Source organism: Chiloscyllium punctatum, chromosome 36 (genome assembly GCF_047496795.1).
Source record: "Chiloscyllium punctatum isolate Juve2018m chromosome 36, sChiPun1.3, whole genome shotgun sequence".
Taxonomy (NCBI): Eukaryota; Metazoa; Chordata; class Chondrichthyes; order Orectolobiformes; family Hemiscylliidae; genus Chiloscyllium; species Chiloscyllium punctatum.
In genome coordinates, this window is record NC_092774.1 from 58,132,455 (window position 1) to 58,150,598 (window position 18,144).

General features: G+C 47.3%; 1 non-coding gene across 1 annotated transcript; it reads right to left on the reverse strand.

Annotated features, from left to right (window-relative positions):
- Positions 1–1,838: 1,838 nt before the first annotated feature.
- trnae-cuc (transfer RNA glutamic acid (anticodon CUC)) lies at positions 1,839–1,910 on the reverse strand. Its single transcript has one exon. It is a non-coding gene; the product is annotated as a tRNA-Glu (tRNA).
- Positions 1,911–18,144: the final 16,234 nt, after the last annotated feature.

An 18,144-nucleotide genomic window follows, 5' to 3' on the forward strand; every position in this document is an offset into this window, starting at 1 on the left:
AAAGGCCTCCCCCCCTCCGCCCCCATCCCCCCATGTGGACCAGCTGGTGATTCAGCAGTGTGGAGGAGCGGGTAAAGCCCTTCCCACACTCGGGCAGGAGAATGGCATCTCTCCGGTGTGGACGGACTGGTGCATCAGCAGGGCTGAGGAATTGATGAAGGCCTTCCTGCACTTAGGCAACTGAACGGCCTCTCCCCCATGTGGACCCACCAATGGGCCAGCAGGTCGGAAGAGAGAGCAAGCCCTTCCTGCACTCGGGGCAGAAGAACGGCTTCTCCTCAGTGTGGACCCACTGGTGTCTCAGCAGGTGGGAAGAACTGCTGAAGGCCATCTCGCACTTGGGGCCGGAGAACAGCCTTCCCCGGTGTGGACCAACTGGTGCGTCAGCAGGGCAGAGGAATCACTGAAGGCCTTCCCACACTCAGGGCAGCAGAAGGGCCTCTTCATCTCTGTGGACCCATTGGTGCTTCAGAACCTTCTCAAATTTCACAATATCCTTCTGATAGGAAGGAGACCAGAATTGCACACAATATTCCAAAAGTTTTCTAAAAAATGTCCTGTACAGCCACAACATTACCTCCCAACTCCAATACTCAGTCAGAGGATTGGGAAAGCATTCAAAACCCACACAAAACAAACAGGAAAGAATGGAGGGACAAACCGATTTTTTAAAGTAAGCTTGAAAGCATCAATTAGAAACCGGTGGACTGCGTTTATTGGGTAGCCGTTCTCCTTAAATACACTATATGCGTATTTTTCTTGTGCTCTTCGTAGTTTCTCTGTGCTGCGGTGTGTAGTGGCTCGCTGAAATAATGTCCTGATGAAGCTTCGTTTGTGGGTGTTGTTATGATTGCTTCTGTGGTTAAGTACTTGGTTTGTGTGAGTTGGTTTTCCATAGATGCCAGTTTGAAGCTCCCCATTGACTGTTCGCTCTACTGTGGCATCTTGGAATGGCACTTTGTTGTTGTTCTCCTCCTCTTTAAATCAGGAGCCCCCCCTTATACCATAGTCTCACGACTTGGAACACCAATATACAGACTTGTCAAAGGCCTCCACTGAGGACTAAAACCCCAAGTCGAAGATTCACACCACTCCATTTACTCCATCCAAGAATTCCTGAACACCAAAGACACTGAGATAGAAGAGGATGGAATAATGTTGTCCTTTGACATACCAGCCCTGTTCACATCCATTAACATCAACGTGGCCAAAGAAAACTGAAGACACTCCTCGAAGAACCAAAGACACAAACACCAAACAGCACTAACTCCATTAGCAAAGATAACACTGTCAAGCTCGTGGAGCTGTGCTTTACCACCCACTTCATATTCAGTAACAAGCCCTTCCAAACAAATCAACGAAATACCCATGATACCACCAGCAGCATCAGGATTCCGAGCAGAAGCAATAATGCAGAGACTCGAACAAATAGCCCTTCCAACGATCCAAACCAAACTTTGAGTCCAGTACAGCGATGACACATTTGTCATCAAAAAATGAAACGAATTAGAGGAAACCTACAACACCATCAACAATATCCTTACTGGCATAAAATTCACAAAAGAGGAGAACAACAACAAAGTGCCATTTCTAGATGTCACAGTACAGCGAACAGTCAATGGTAAATTCAAAACAGCGTTGACAGGAAAACAACGCACGCGAACCAAGAACTTCACTGCAGAAGCAATCATCCCGACACACACTAACAAATCTGCATCAGGACACTATTTCAACGAGCCACTGCACGCTGCAGCACCCAGGAACTACGAAGATCAATTTAAAAAACTGGACAGAGCATTTAAGAAGAACAGTAATCCGATAAACCCCCTGAACATAGCTTCCCTGACCGGGAATCGAACCCGGGCCGCGGCGGTGAGAGCGCCGAATCCTAACCAGTAGACGACCAGGGAGATGCGGACATGCCTTGACAGCTCTCCTGAAAATTTCTTACCTGCCCGGAAATCGAATCCGGGCCGTGGTAGGTAGAAGGTTTTCACCTGTGTATCCAACAATGTCATTTCTTGTATCCATTGCTCCCGATGCGGTCTCCTCTACATTGGGGAGACTGGAGACTCCTCGCAGAGTCAAGTCACAGCGCTTGAGGGAAAATCTCCATGACACCCGCACCAATCAACCCCATCGCCCTATGGCCCAACGTTTCAAACCCCCTCCCACTCTGCAGAGGAAATGCAGGTCCTGGGCCTCCTCCATCGCCGCTCCCTCCCCACCCGATGCCTGGAGGATGAACGCCTCATCTTCCGCTTGGGGTAAATTCAACCCCAGGCCATCAATGTGGACTTCATCAGTTTCCTCATTTCCCCTGCCCCCACCTTACCTCAGTTCCAACCTTCCATCTCAGCGCTGTCCTCATGACCTCGCCTACCTGCCACTCTCCCTTCCCACCGAGCCGCTTCACCCTCCTCTCTGATCTGTCACCTTCATCCCCACCCCCATTCATCTATTGTACTTTTTGCTACCTTCGGCCCAGCACACCCCACCCCCAATTCTTCGCTCCACCCTGGAGGAGTCCTGCCTCTATTCTTGATGAAGGGCTTTTGCCCGAAACGCCGATTTTCCTGCTCCTCGGAAGCTGTCTTACCTGCTGTGCTTTTCTAGCACCACTCTGATCTAAACTCTGGTTTCCAGCATCTGCAGTCCTCACTTTCGCCTACCCAATAAACTCAGTGTGCCAATTTCACATCAACAAACGGACACAAGCAGACACAACGTCTGCAGAAACCCTAGCCACATTACTTTACATTAAAGACATTTGGGAAATGATGTCCGGACAACTCAACCCTCTCAGCATCATGGTGGCCCACAAATTTACCAACACACTTAAACAGGAGCTAATGAACCTGAAATACCCTATTCAAACAACCTGAAAAGTTTGTTGTTGACAAAATACCATACAAGGAAATATATACAAAATACCATGCAAGGAAATATATACATGAACTATACCACACAGATCTCTGTGGCAAGAAATGCTGGGATGAGATAAGGAATATTTTTCTCAGCCAAAACGAATCGGCACTGACTGGACAGCCATTTAAAATCAACGCTGTCTGCCCAGGATGGAAGACCCGAAGGGATGGACAGTTTTCTTATTTCATGAAGACTTACAAAGCTGAGACTGGGTTTTTGTGTTTGTTCCCTTTACACTCCCAAGAGCCGCAGTGGTTGAAGCGATGTGTTGGGAAAATGAAATATGCCCGTGAGCAGTGTGTGGGGTCTTTCAGCTTCCCCTCCTCTGACAGCGCTGTGACTTGACTCTGATGTTCTCAGGGACACTTACTGACACGAGACAGTAAAAAGATTCTCATTCCTGCAGATTAGGAAACGTAAACATACGCCGGTTTCAGGACAATGAGAAAGATTAATTGGGATGTGTGAAGAAGCTGTGAGCTGCATTTGAAACAAGTAGGTGGAGTCAGATACGTCATCCATTTCAAGCCCTCCACTGATTTGCATCTTTAAAAAAACCGTGGAGCAATCTCCCTTTCTTTCTGACGACAGTTCTCAACTGTCGTCAGCAGGGTTCACAATTGCGTGGGGGAACCGCAATGGATTTCATGCCCATCGCATTCACCACTCGGCACACCAATACAGAACCACACTGACAGCTTCATTTCCCAGGTCTCTCTGCCTGTGGAGCTGAGAAAGAGTGAATCATTCCAGAGTTTGTTTGAATTCAATCACTTCACAGGTTTCGAAAGGGTTAAACATCTGCAATTGGCGAGTCTGAGTGTTTCATCCCGAAAGTTGAAATGGACGTTCAGTGAAAAACAAAATCAGAAATTGCAGGACCAACTCAGCAGGTCAGGCAGCATCTGTGGAAAGAAAATCTGAGACGACATTTCAGAACTCTTTTTTTTCTCATCCAGCGACAGCCAAACCTGCTGAGTTTCTCCAGCAGTTTCTCTTTCTGTCTCAGATTCTCAGAATCCGTAGTCCTTTACGTTAGATGTTCAATCAATTCAGAAACCCCTTTGTACTTCCTCAGTGGAGAAGATTTCCTTTTGGGAAACATGTTCCTGACACCATTAAAAACGTGCACCTTCGCAGCCAAGAAAGTGGTCGGAGCGAGAACAACAAACCCGTCCCAGGGGGTTCTGGAACCACCAACTTTGCAGTTAACATCCGAACGGGCTAATTAATGGCGATGCAGAGACAATCAAACACGCAGCTTGCACAGTCTCTTAGAAGAGGCTATTAGCCAATTCATAACTGAGCCTCCCGTGCCCAGAATTATCATTGTCCTCTGTAGTTTTACTTTTGTATAATAAAGCCTGGGCCATTCATTGTGAAGACATGGGGACAGTCTGATCCCACCATCTGCAGGCACATCCATGTCACGAGGAACGAGCTCTCCGACACCGGGGCCATCACCCTCCGAGCCTTTCAGTGTTTTGCCTCTTCCCGAATTTTCTAATTGGCCCCGAGCCGAGAATGGGTTTGAATTCCTGATGTGCAGAGAATTCTTTCAATGTCTCAGACCAGTTCATGTCCCGAGAATATCAGAGTCAATCTCCCGACCTCTTAAACAAGGGGACAATGTCTGAACTGTCTCTGCTCAGTCGAACAGTTCATCCTTCATTCTCCTCTAATTCCATTTCCCAAAGAGTTTCGAAAGATTCACAAAGCTGGAGACTGGGATTTCTGTTTTACTTCCTGGACATTTTTCCACCTGCTAACTGACAATATTTTGCCAAAACCTCTTCCCCATTGTAACACTTGCATCATGTCCAGGGATGAGGAATTGCCATTTTGTGGAGACATTCCCAAGTTTGGGAATGTTCGCTTTGGAGCAAAGAAGGTTAACTGGAGATTTTCAGGGGCTGTTGGCAATGATGGGAGAAGACGTGGTGTGAATGGGCAGGTTAATGATCAGAAGAACCTATTGCCACTGACTAGGGTCAGTTACCAGAGGACAGGGATTAAAGTTCTTTAATGGAAAGCAGCATTTGTGCAGAACAAACACAGCGAATACTGCAGAAAGCCAACGGGTCGAGCAGCAACTGTGGAAAGGTAAACAAAGCTGACGTTTTGAGTGTGTTACGGTTTTTGTTCAGAACTCGAGTTTCCTGCATGGCAATAAATTCCCATTCGTGAGAAAACGTGGCTTTATTGAAAAGGGTTTTGTGAATTTTGAGCGATATTGCAACCAACAGGTAGTTAATTAAAATCGCCAGCGAAGAAAGCACATTCAGCAGGATTCCAACCTGGGCGGGGAATCCCAAAGAATGTCTAAGGCGGCAACGTAAATGTTCGGCCACAACTAGAGGCCCCAAGTTATGGTCTAAATTTCTCATGGAATGGGTCCAATAGGAAAGGTGAGCATTGGGCTTGTCATGGCCGCGTCTTAACCCCAATGCTCCCTGTTCTCCTGGATTTGATCAGAACAGAGGAGGCTGATGGGGAATTTACCTGAACTGCACACATTGATGAGAGATAGAGCGGGTGGAAAAGATCAATTTCCAAGTTAAGAGAGATTAATAATCAGGGCCGAAAATAAGGTGCCACTTCAAGAAATTTGGGGTTCATTCAGGAAAGCTAAAGTCGAATTGTTCACAGAAAATTGTGATGAAAGTCTATCGAGTTATTTTGATGAGAAGTGTTGATGATGCTAATACAATCGATAGGATGAACGTATATTGATAAATGTATTTGGTGACAGTCCTGTTCTAGCCCTGTGAGCGAAACCTGGATCTGAAGGAGTAGAAGGGACATTAACAACATCGATCTGAAATTGGACACGTGACAAGAAACAGAGCCATCATTAACAGTTCGCTTTTGAACTGTAGGAGGTTTCCAGTGAAATTATCTTTAGGCTTGAGATCTGCAAGATCAAGCTAATTTAGGTAAAACACGGAAATGTTGTTCTCATTAGCAGAGAGTGAAAGGATTGCGAGACACAAATTAAACATCTTCAGCAAGTGATACAGGGGACTGGGAAGATAAGTATCATAAACTGTGAAAAACAAAGTTCTGGAGCACAACACTTACATTCAAAGATCGAAAACTTCCAGGTCCTGATTAATCAAGTGTCACTCTCAGATTGTATTGTGGGGCTTTTCTGCAAAACATCCACTTGCAAAGTTCTCCAAAAAGAGTGACAATCCTCATTCCTGTCAGTCCAGGATAGAAAATCCGAAGTAATGAACACATTTCTTATTTTCTGAAGATTCACAAAGCTGAGACTGGATTTTGGTGTTTGTTTCCTTTCCACTCCCAGGAGCCGCAGTGGTTGGGGTGGTGAGTTGGAGAAAGTGAATTGTGCCCATGAGCAGCCTATGGGGCTATTTCAGCTTACCCTCCTCTGACAGCGGTGTGACTTTACTCTGATATTCTCAGGGACATTTACTAACGCGAAACCGTGAAAAGAGTCTCGTTCCTGCAGATCAGGAATTCAAACCGTATGCCGGCTTCAGGATAATGAGAAAGATTAATTGGGGTGTGTGAAGAAGCTGTGAGCTGCATTTCAAACAGGTAGCTGTGGTTAGATGCGTCCACCATTGCGCCCCTGGCACTGTGCGTACCTGACGCCACCATGCTGCAGAGTTTTGACGTGAACATGGACATGGGCAGCAATGGGAACATTCACAATGTGAACAACCAAAGATAATCAACGTCACTGCTTCCCTTCCATAGTCCCAACTTTGTGAAGCAGTGTCTTTCACTGGCAAATAAAACACATTAATCCTCAGGTGCCTGCTTCATTTCGATCACATTTCAAACCCCTCACTGTTCTAGTCTCATTTCCAAACTCTTGGCTCATCACCTCAAAGGTAGCTCTGTGGGTATCTGTTCCACTCTGACAGGCAGTGGGTTGCAGATCCCTACCAGTCCCAATGTGAGTGAAATATTTCAACCCCCTCCACTGATTTGAATCTTAAAGAAGAAACCGGGGAACAGTCTCCCTTTCTTTTTGACCACATTTCTCATTTGTAGTCGGCAGGGTTCACAACTGCGTGGGGAAACCGCAATGGATTTCATGTCCATCGCATTCACCACTCGGCCCACCAATACAGAACCACACTGACAGCTTCATTTCTCAGGTCTCTCTGCCTGTGAAGCTGAGAAAGAGTGGATTATTGCTGGGTTTGTTTGAATCCAATCACTTCACATGTTTCGAAAGGATTAAATATCTGCACATGGCGAGTCTGGTTGTTTCATCCCGAAAGATGAAATGAACTTTCAGTTAAAAACAAAACCAGAAATTGCAGGAGCAACTCAGCAGTTCAGGCACCATCGGTGGAAAGAGAATCAGAGACAATATTTCAGAACTCTGTTTTCTCCCACAGGTACTGCCACACCTGCTGAGTTTCTCCAGCAGTTCCTCTTTCTGTCTCGGATTCTCAGCATCCGCAGTCCTTTACGTTAGAAATTAAATCAATTCAGCCTCATGTGCAGGAATGAGAATCCTTTCAATTTCCCAAAAAAATGACAGAGATTTCAAGGCATTTGGAAAAAAAGTAAAAGTGACATGAGGAAGAACATTTTCGCACAGGGAGTGGTTCGGATCCGTCAATCCCTGTCTGACCGTGACAAAGAGGCAGATTCACGAACACAAAAGGGAATCCGGTGGTCATATTCAAAGTAACAATGTGGAGATTTACAGGGAGAACCCAAGAGAATGATACGAATAGAGACTCTCATTTACTTGCTGTGTCGAACCAGCAGAGCTAAGGTGGGCCTGCAAATGCGCTGTGACACGTGTTGTGATTCAGAATGAACTCACAGTTCGACCAATACAAGGTAGGAATTTAGAAAAAGTTTATACTTACACAATCTCCTCACGTCAGCGCAACAGCAAAATAGTTTAATTATCCGCCAGTGGAAAGAGCCCTGTTCCTGGATTTGGGACAAACAGCTGGCTCAGGGATACCAGTCCCCATTACTCTCTTTGCCGCCAGTTCAGAGGGAGAACATTGGAGGGCCAAAGGAGTGTAGGACGGTGACTAACTTAATGGAGACTGTTCCTGGTTCACAATAAGTGGTGGGTAACAGCAGACTATGTGATAACAAGGCCTCGTGTGGGTGTGGTAGGCGTCAAAGGCATGTGGGAGTTCGGGTCCAAACAGTATTGAACTCGATGTTGAAGACTGGATGGTTATAGGATCTACAAGTTTAAAATGAGGCGTTGCCCTTCAATCTGGAGCTTCGCTTTCATGGAACACTGTTACATGCCTGACACAGAGATGTTGGCCAGGGAACAGGGTGGCGTGTTAAAGTGACAGGCAACCAGATGCTCAAGACCGTTTTTTGCGGGCAGAACCAAAATGTTCTGCGAAGCAGTCACCCAGTTTATGCTTCATGCTACTTTGGGGAAACCACACTATGAGCAACGAATGCAGTAGACTAGGTTTTTGCAAATGTGCAGGTAAATGGGCAGGTGTTACACATTCGGCAGTTCCAGCGGAAAGTGCCTTGGGACAATGGGAGGTGGGTGTGGGGTGTTGCGAGTGAAGGAAGAGTGGACCCGAGGTGTAAGCCCTGCCGACTTACCTCCACTCATATATAAATCCGTGAAGTTGGAAGAACATTCCATGGAATGATTCAGTACCACGTGGCTCATGAACTAATTCATATTCATGTTCCGGGGCCAGTATCATTATTGCGTCACAGCAGCTGCAGGCCATCACTGGGAGCCCGCCCTATGACGTCACGGTACGGCTGGAAGCCCCCGGGACAGTTTATCAAAGAAACCTCCCTGTGGTTCAGGGCAACCCTGCATCGGGAAGCATTGGGATGGACAACCACTATCAGTTAACATGGGGAACACATCTCCACATTACGCAGCCTTGAGGCAAACTTCCCTTCCTTCTACTTAAAGTTCAAAAGCCCTCAGACCGAAATTCGCCAGGTCAGTTTGGACGAATTTCTTCCAGGTGTTCGCTGAATATATCTATGAGCACTTTGTTAAAGTTTGAATTTTGCTAGTGTTGAAATTTTGTGCTTTTGAGTGAATTCACAGTTCGAAAAAACAGAATGTGGGAATTTAGACAGAGTTTATATTTGCACGACGGCGATATGTCTGTAGGTGCATGATGGGAGCATCACCCAAAAGGGAAACCATCTCTCCTATTCAGTCAATGTCGTCTTTAGCAGCTTTCCCGTATAACGGCGCTCTGTTCTGCACCTCGCCTTCTCATCTCTTTCCCAAAAAAACTTCGACATAAATATTTCACATTGATACACAGGCCCAGTATGCACAATTGAGATGACACACTCGTGGAGGTCTGAGTGGTCTTCTGTTGTTCTCTGTACCCTATGTTGAGGAGGGCAATGCTTGTCATGGGCCACTCCGGTGTCAGAGAAAGGTTTATAAACAAAACGGTTTAATTTTCTGCTAGTAGAGAGGGCCCGGTACCTGGGTCCAGGACAAACGGCAGCAGGGTGACAGAATGAGAAGCAATTGTTCTGGAAACTCTTCGCCACTTGCAATTTTCAGAGCAATGTCAAGTGTATTTCACACTGAGCAAGACTCAGCTGGTTAAAGAGGTGGAGCGGGGCTGCTTGTGTGATCTCAGTGTGGCTCGTTGGTCTCGGGGTATGATTTTCGCGTTGGGTCTTCTACTACGAAGACTTGCGCGAAATCCCGGACGAGCCCAGATTTTCTGGCTTGTGCAAGAGTGCCCGGCTAACTTTCTCAAAAAGCACATTCGCTAAAGTCGGTGCTTTTGCCCGAAACGTTAATTTCACTACTCCTCAGATGCTGCCTGAACTGCTGTGTTTTTCCAGCACCACTACTCCACAATCTGGTTTCTAGCATCTGCAGTCATTGACTTTACCTGCTTGGAGTACGAATTGGGCAGAAAACAAGGAAGTGAAATGATGGAATATTGCATTGACGTGAGTGGTGCCGTGTTTCAGGAATGTCACCAATGAAGCAATATTGGAAAATTAAGACAGCTCTCCTCGGAGAACAGAAGTTTGAATTCTGGCCTGATTGAAGTTTTCCAAGTCATGCGAAGTCTTGACAGAGAAAGTAATGTAGTCAAAATGCTCCCACGCCTGAAAGGGTTGGCAGAGTATTAAAATCATGAGGAAAATAACCAAAAGTGACATTAGGAAGAATGCTTTCGTACAGGGAGTAGTTGGTGTCAGTAAATCCCGAACTGACACTGACAAAGAGGCAGATTCATTGGACGCAAACGGGAATTCGGTGGTCATGTTTAAAGTAACAATGTGTAGAATTACATGGAGAAGGCAAGAGACACATGTTTACTTACTGTGTCGAACCAGCAGAGCGAGGTGGCCCGCATAGCCTCTGTCTGCGTTGTGTAACATGTTGTGATTCAGAATGAAATCACAGTTCAACCAACAGAATGTGGGAGTTTAGAAAACAAGTTTATATTCACACAGCCTCCATACGTCTGCGCAACAGCATATGATACGACAGCGGTGGAGATCTTCAACATCAGTCTCGAAGGGACCTGTGGATAGCACTCGGCGCGTGGGTGCAGAGTGGCGCAGCAGTAGTGTGCTGGGGTAGCCATGGGCACACGTATGGGCCCAAGCTATGCCTGTCTCATTGTTAGCTACGTAGAACAGTTGATCTTCCATAATTCCACCGACACCACTCTCCACCTCTTCCTCCCCTACATTGATGACTACATTGGCGCCACCTCCTGCTCCCGTGAGGAGGTTGAGCAATTCAACAACTTCATGAACACATTCCACACTGTCCTTAAATTTACCTGGACCATCTCTGACACCTCCCTCCCCTTCCTGGACCTCTCCATCTCCATTAATGACGACCGACTTGACACTGACATTATTTACAAACCCACTGACTCCCACAGCTACCTGGATTATACCTCTTCCCACCCTACCTCTTGCAAAAACGCCAGCCCGTACTCCCAATTCCTCCGCCTCCACCGGATCTGCTCCCAGGAGGACCAGTTCCACCACAGAACACACCAGATGGCCTCCTTCTTTAGAGACCGCAATTTCCCTTCCCACGTGGTTACAGGTGCCCTGCAACGCATCTCGTCCACCTCCCGCATCTCCGCCCTCAGACCCCCACCCCTCCAAACGTAACAAGGACAGAACGCCCCTGGTGCTCACCTACCACCCTACCAACCTTCGCATAAACCAACTCATCCACCGACATTTCCGCCACCTCCAGACCCCACCACCAGGGATATATTTCTCTCCCCACCCCTTTCTGCCTTCGGCAAAGACCTTTCCCTCCGTGACTACCTAGTCAGGTACACGACGCCCTAAAACCCACCCTCCCATCCTGGCACTTTCCCCTGCCACCGCAGGAACTGTAATACCTGCGCCCACACCTCCTCCCTCACCTCTATCCAAGGCCCTAAAGGAGCCTTCCACATCCATCAACATTTTACCTGCACATCCACTATTATCATTTATTGCATCCGTTGCTCCTGATGCAGTCTCCTCTACATTGGGGAGACTGGGCGCCTCCTAGCAGAGCGCTTTAGGGAACATCTCCGGGACACCCGCACCAATCAACCACACTGCCCCGTGGCCCAACATTTCAACTCCCCCTCCCACTCTGCCGAGGACATGGAGGTCCTGGGCCTCCTTCACCGCCGCTCCCTCACCACCAGACGCCTGGAGGAAGAACGCCTCATCTTCCGCCTCAGAACACTTCAACCCCGGGGCACCAATGTAGATTTCACCAGTTTCCTCATTTCGCCTTCCCCACCTCACCCTAGTTCTAAACTTCCAGCTCAGCACTGTTTCCATGACTTGTCCGGAATGGTCCGACCTGCCTATCTCCTTTTCCACCTATCCACTCCACCCTCTCCTCCCTGACCTATCACCTTCATCTCCTCCCCACTCACCCATTGTACTCGATGCTACTTTCTTCCCACCCCACCCTCCTCTAGCTTATCTCTCTACGCTTCAGGCTCACTGCCTTTATTCCTGATGAAGGGCTTTTGCCCGAAAAGTCGATTTCGAAGCTCCTTGGATGCTGCCTGAACTGCTGTGCTCTTCCAGCACCACTAATCCAGAATCCGAGGACCATTGTTATAAGACATGACAGCCCTACTTGAGTTATTTGGATATAGATTTGTCAGTTATCTTAACGAGGGTATTTGTTTAACCAAGATGGTTAGGTTTGTCACCCTGGGCCCTGGAGGAGGTCTCCTGAGTTAATACGGCTATATATACAATGCTCCAGTTCCTTTATTTGGGAGCATTGCTCCGAGCATAGCTGTTCTGTATTCTTGTGTTTTTTTAGCTCTATTATTTATATATATATATTTATTGGTGTTGCTTTGCACAGTGTTCGGGTTTGTTTTCTATTATAGGGTAGGTTAGTAGTTAATGGACAGTAGTTGTATTGTGATTTGTGTTTTTATCTTTTTATTATACTGATATTAATAAATATATTTCCAACATAAAGAGGTACAGGCAAGGTCGCAAAGCTTCAGGGATCAGACTCCCGTGAGCGGCCTCTCTCACCCACCAATACAATATCTTGTTGAATGCAGTTGGACATCTCTTACTTTTACTTTGGTTTAGACCTTTATCCCGCCCGGATCCAATACCATGACCATCTTCTCGGACCTTCCTCCAGCTCCGGGGGGTTGTTGAGCTCCTGGGCTCCGGCCGCCGCCGAAGAAGCCGCGGGCGCCGGCTCTCTCTCCACCACCGCCGACATTTTTAATTTGTTTTCTCGTTCACCCGGTAACCGTCACCTCCCCCTTCCCGGGCCCCAGAAATTATACAAAAATAAACAATAAACCCCACCGGGGACTGTCTCCTTTTCTTCACAACTTTTGTTTGAAAAGTTCCGGCTTTAATTTGAAATGTATTTTAAAGGTATTTCCTGAGGTAAACGATGCCTGTCTGCCCCCTCCCACCGTCAGAAACCGCCCGCTGAGTCGATGAGAAAACTGCAGCCTCGCGTCGCCATCTTCGTTTTTCTTCTTCTTTTCGTCTCCTCCTTCTGTGACGCGCGTCATCCGCGCCCCGTCCAATCAGAGCGCACCTTATTCCACCTGACCAATGGCGACCGGGTGTGCGGACAGTACTGGTCCTACCCCCGGAATGTCGCGCTCCGATTAGTCCGCACGGACCTCAGGCTTTGGGATTGGTGGAGAGGTTCGCAGGCCCTTCACTGTCCCCGCCCCTTTACTGCAAAGGGCTCGAGGAGCACAGAATGAGCGTCCCATGTTCAGGAGGAAGGTGTTCTCACTCATTCATTCAACAGGAGATGGACTCAATTTAATATAATGGACTCGGAGGGAACAATGGTCGTGTCCTATGTTGAGGAGGAAGGTGTTTCCATACATTACCAGACAGGCTTTTTTATGATGCAGTGGTAGTGTCCCTACCTCTGAGCCCTGAGTCCCAGGTTGAAATCCCATTGCTCCAGTATGTGTAATAACATCCTCAATCAAAGTTTTTTTGTCATAAGTCACACAACGACAAATTATAGTTCAACAGGTTTATTTAAAACTCACAAGCTCTAGGAGCGTAGCCCATTCATCAAGTGAAGTCGTGGAAAAGTATGGAGAGAGAATTCAGCCATGGATGGTGAAGAAAGACAGAGCATCTCCACAGTCAACTGCCTACTCCCATTCCTATTTCTGATCTTAATACATGCAAGTTGTGTGCTTTCCAAACATTAATTTATGTCCATTGTTTAAAAACAAATATTTAAGGATGGTCAGTTCTTTCTCACTTGGGCACATTGAGACCCAGAACAATTTATATGGCACTGTTCATATCATAAACCCTCTCATGAGATATCACAGGAGCAATTCATAAAAAAAGTCACTGAATCACTCAAGTAGAGAAAGAACCCTGCAGATATTGGGAATCTAAACGTTATCGATGTGAAATGTTAACAAAAGTAGGGGAACACGGGAACTCAGCTGACTGACATAGTTATAATCACGACAATACCCAGTACTACTCTTCAACAAGCGGCGTGACATCGAACAATTCTTCCGCCACCTTTGCCTCCGCGCCTTCTTCTTCAACCAGGATTCCCGCCCACCCCTCTCACCCACTCCAACCTCTCAACCTCGGAACGTGCAGCCCTCCACCCCGACCTCAAATTCACCTGGACCATCTCAGATTCCTCCCTCCCCTTCCTAGACCTTTCCATTTCTATCCACCTAACCTGCACATCTTTGGACTGTGGAACGAATCCCATGCAGACAGGGAGAACATGCAGACTCCACACAGACACTCACCTGTGGTTGGAATTGAACCGACGTCCCTCATGCAGTGAGGTAGCAATGCCAAGCACTGTGCCACCCCAATATGATATTAAATTTGAACAAATGCTCTAAGCTGCAAATTAGTCCATGTGAAGAACTTACTGCAAATGATTCGAAGCAAGATCCATATGAATTGTGTTTTGGGAGAGATCCAGAACTTATTTCGTTAATGATTGAAAATCTTCGACCTTTAGAATGGTCTGCAAGAGAGAGTGTTGGAGTCAGATTCAATTATGGCATTCAAAAGAGAGTTGGATAATGAAACTGAAATGGAAAATAATCAGTGTTCGGTGAAGAGTATCAGGCGACCGAATCAACATGGACATCTACTATAAACTGACCAACTCCCACAGCTACCTAGACTACACCTCCTCCCACCCTGCCCCCTGTAAAAACGCCATCCCATATTCCCAATTACTTCGTCTCCGCCGCATCTGCTCCCAGGAGGACCAGTTCCAATACCGTACAACCCAGATGGCCTTCTTCTTCAAAGACCGCAATTCCCCCCCAGACGTGATCGACGATGCCTTCCACCGCATCTCCTCCACTTCCCGCTCCTCAGCCCTTGAGCCCCGCCCCTCAAACCGCCACCAGGACAGAACCCCACTGGTCCTCACCTACCACCCCACCAACCTCCAAAAACAGCGTATCATCCACCGTCATTTCCGCCACCTCCAAACGGACCCCACCACCAGGGATTTTTTTCCCTCCCCTCCCCTATCAGCGTTCCGAAAAGACCAATCCCTCCGTGACTCCCTCGTCAGATCCACACCACCCACCAACCCAACCTCCACTCCTGGCATCTTCCCCTGCAACCGCAAGAAATGCAAAACTTGCGCCCACACGTCCCCCACTTCCCTCCACGGCCCCAAGGGATCCTTCCATATCCGCCACAAATTCACCTGCGCCTCCACACACATCATTGATTGCATCTGCTGCACCCGATGTGGCCTAATCTATATTGGGGAGACAGGCCACCTACTTGCGGAACATTTCAGAGAACACCTCTGGGATACCTGGACCAACCAACCCAACCAACCCGTGGCTCAACACTTCAACTCCCCCTCCCACTCCACCAAGGATATGCAGGTCCTTGGACTCCTCCATCGCCAGACCATAGCAACACGACGGTTGGAGGAAGGACGCCTCACCTTCCGCCTAGGAACCCTCCAACCACAAGGGATAAACTCAGATTTCTCCAGTTTCCTCATTTCCCCTCCCCCACCTTGTCTCAGTCAAATCCCTCGAACTCAGCACCGCTTTCCTAACCTGCAATCCTCTTTCTGACCTCTCCGTCCCCACCCCCACTCCGGCCTATCACCCTCACCTTGGCCTCGTTCTACCTATCGCATTTCCAACGCCCCTCCCCCAAGTCCCTCCTCCCTACCTTTTATCTTAGCCTGCTGGACACACTTTCCTCATTCCTGAAGAAGGGCTCATGCCCGAAACGTCGATTCTCCTGCTCCTGGGATGCTGTCTAACCTGCTGCTTTTTTCCAGCAACACATTTTTCAGCTGAGAAAATTATCAGTCATGATTAAATTGTATGAGCAGACCAATGGGCTGAATGGCTTGATTTCTACTCCTATCTCTTATGGTGTCTTGCTGTCCTGGAGACAATGTGAGAGAATTAGGTGTAGGATTAGGTTATTCGGTCTTTTGAGCTTGCACCAACATTAGATTACTTACAGTGTGGAAACAGGCCATTCGGCCCAACAAGTCCACACCGCCCCGCCGAAGCGTAACCCACCCATACCCCTACATGTACATCTACATGTACATCTACATGTACATCTACATCGACATCTACATCTACATCTACCCCTTACCTAACACTACGGGCAATTGAGCATGGCCAATTCACCTGACCTGCACATCTTTGGACTGTGGGAGGAAACCGGAGCACGCTTCCTTGAGTGTAAGAGTTGGCTATTTATTCTGGCCACATTCGGAATACTACTTTCAGTTCTGGTCGCCACACTACCGGAAGGATGTGGGTGCTCTGGCAGAGGGAACAGACAAGGTTCACCAGGACATTGCCTGGTCTGAAGGGCTCTAGTTATGAGGAGAAGTGGCATAAACCTGATTTTTGTTTATCTCGGGGAAGACAGAGGCCGAGGGGAGACCTCGAAAAAATGATGAGACACAGATTGGCTGGACTGGGATGGCATGGTAGCTCAGTGGTTTGCACTGATGCCACACAGTGCCAGAGACCCGAGTTCGATTTCCGTCTCGGTTGACTGTCTGTGTGGAGTTTGCACATTCTTCCTGCACGCCACCTCTCGTGTCTGCAAGGACTTCCTCCGACATTCCAAAAATGTGTAGGTTAGGGTGGATTAGCCATGCTCAATTACCCATAGTGTCCAGGGATACGCAGGTTAAGTTGGATTGTCTGTGTGTAAATTGCCCCAGTGTTGAGGGATGTGTACGTAGGTGCATTAGTTTGGGATAAATATAGAGTAATCGGGGTAGGGGAATGAGTCCCTGTGGGTTAATCTTTGGAGGGTCGGTGTTGACTTGTTGGGCTGAATCGTCTGTATCCACCCTGGAGCGATTCTCTGATCTTCAGAGGCCTTTTTCCCTCCAGGGTGAAAAGGTCAACTAAAATTGGGCACAACTTCGAGACGAGAAGGGGACTTTCCATGTTGTGAAACTTGAAAGGATTGAGAAAAGATTCACAAGGATGTTGCCAGGGTAAGAGTTTTAAACCACAGGGAGAGGCTGAATAGGATGGGGCTGTTTTCCCAGGAGCATCGCAGGCTGAGTGATTTTTTTCAAAGAGGTTTATAAAAACTTGACGGTGTGGATGGGGTGAATAGACAAGGTCTTTTCCCTGGGATGGGGGAGTGCAGAACTAGAGGGCACAGGTTGAGGGCGAGAGGGGAAACATTTAAAAGGGACCTTGCAGTCAACCTTTTCATGCAGAGGGTTGTGCATGCATGGAATGAGCTGCCAGAGGAAGTGGTGGAGGCTGGTTGCGGCATCTGGATGGGTATATGAATAGGAAGGGTTTAGTGGGATATGGGCCAAGTTCTGGCAAATGGGACAAGATGAATTTTGCGTATCCGATCGGCATGGACAATTTAGATTGAAGGGTCTGTTTTTGTGCTTTACGTCTCCGACTCTATGGCTGGTGAAAAATATTGGCATTCGTCGAAACATTTATGCAACAGAAAATTATAAGCGGTTAAAGATAAGCCTCACGTCATTGATCCACGAATCCCGGTGTAGTATGGATGTATTTCCAGTAATAGAGTTAGTATGACATCGAAGGAGCCCAAAAACATGGCTTCTTTTATAAAAAATCACACTTGATGCTTAAATCCGAGTCTTCTGGGAATCTAAGACAACCGTGCGTTAATCTAAGACAGATAAGTCTGGGGTATACGGTCCGTATTTGATTGAATGTTTGTGGCTCTAAAAGCCTGATTTGCAGTTGGTTCTGGGCTCGTAATCTTTAACCGCAGCATATTGTGTATCTACAGTCAGAACGTCAATACCGCATGATAGATGTCCATTCAACAACTTGAGTAAACTCTTCATGGAGTATGCAATCCACCACATTACCCTGCTGTATACATTTACAAATAGATCAGCACAAAGATCTTGGGTATTAAGAGAGGAAAGAATGTTACACAGAAACTAGAATTGTGTGTTTTGATTTTCTATTGTGGACTGACAGCGATGACCTTTGCAATCTCTTTCTGCAGGAATATTACAAGAGAAGAACTTGGAGGCAGAAATCTCAGAGCAAACATCACATCGAAGTCCGACAGTCGCTTAATTCACCAGGACTTGGATATTGATGGCCTCGACAACAAAGAGGAGGCGGTCGGTCTGCTTAGTTCTGTTTTAAACGTCAATGTGACTGGAAACTAGAGTCTCACACACCCACACACCAGAGTAGTGACTGGAACATGTGAAATGGC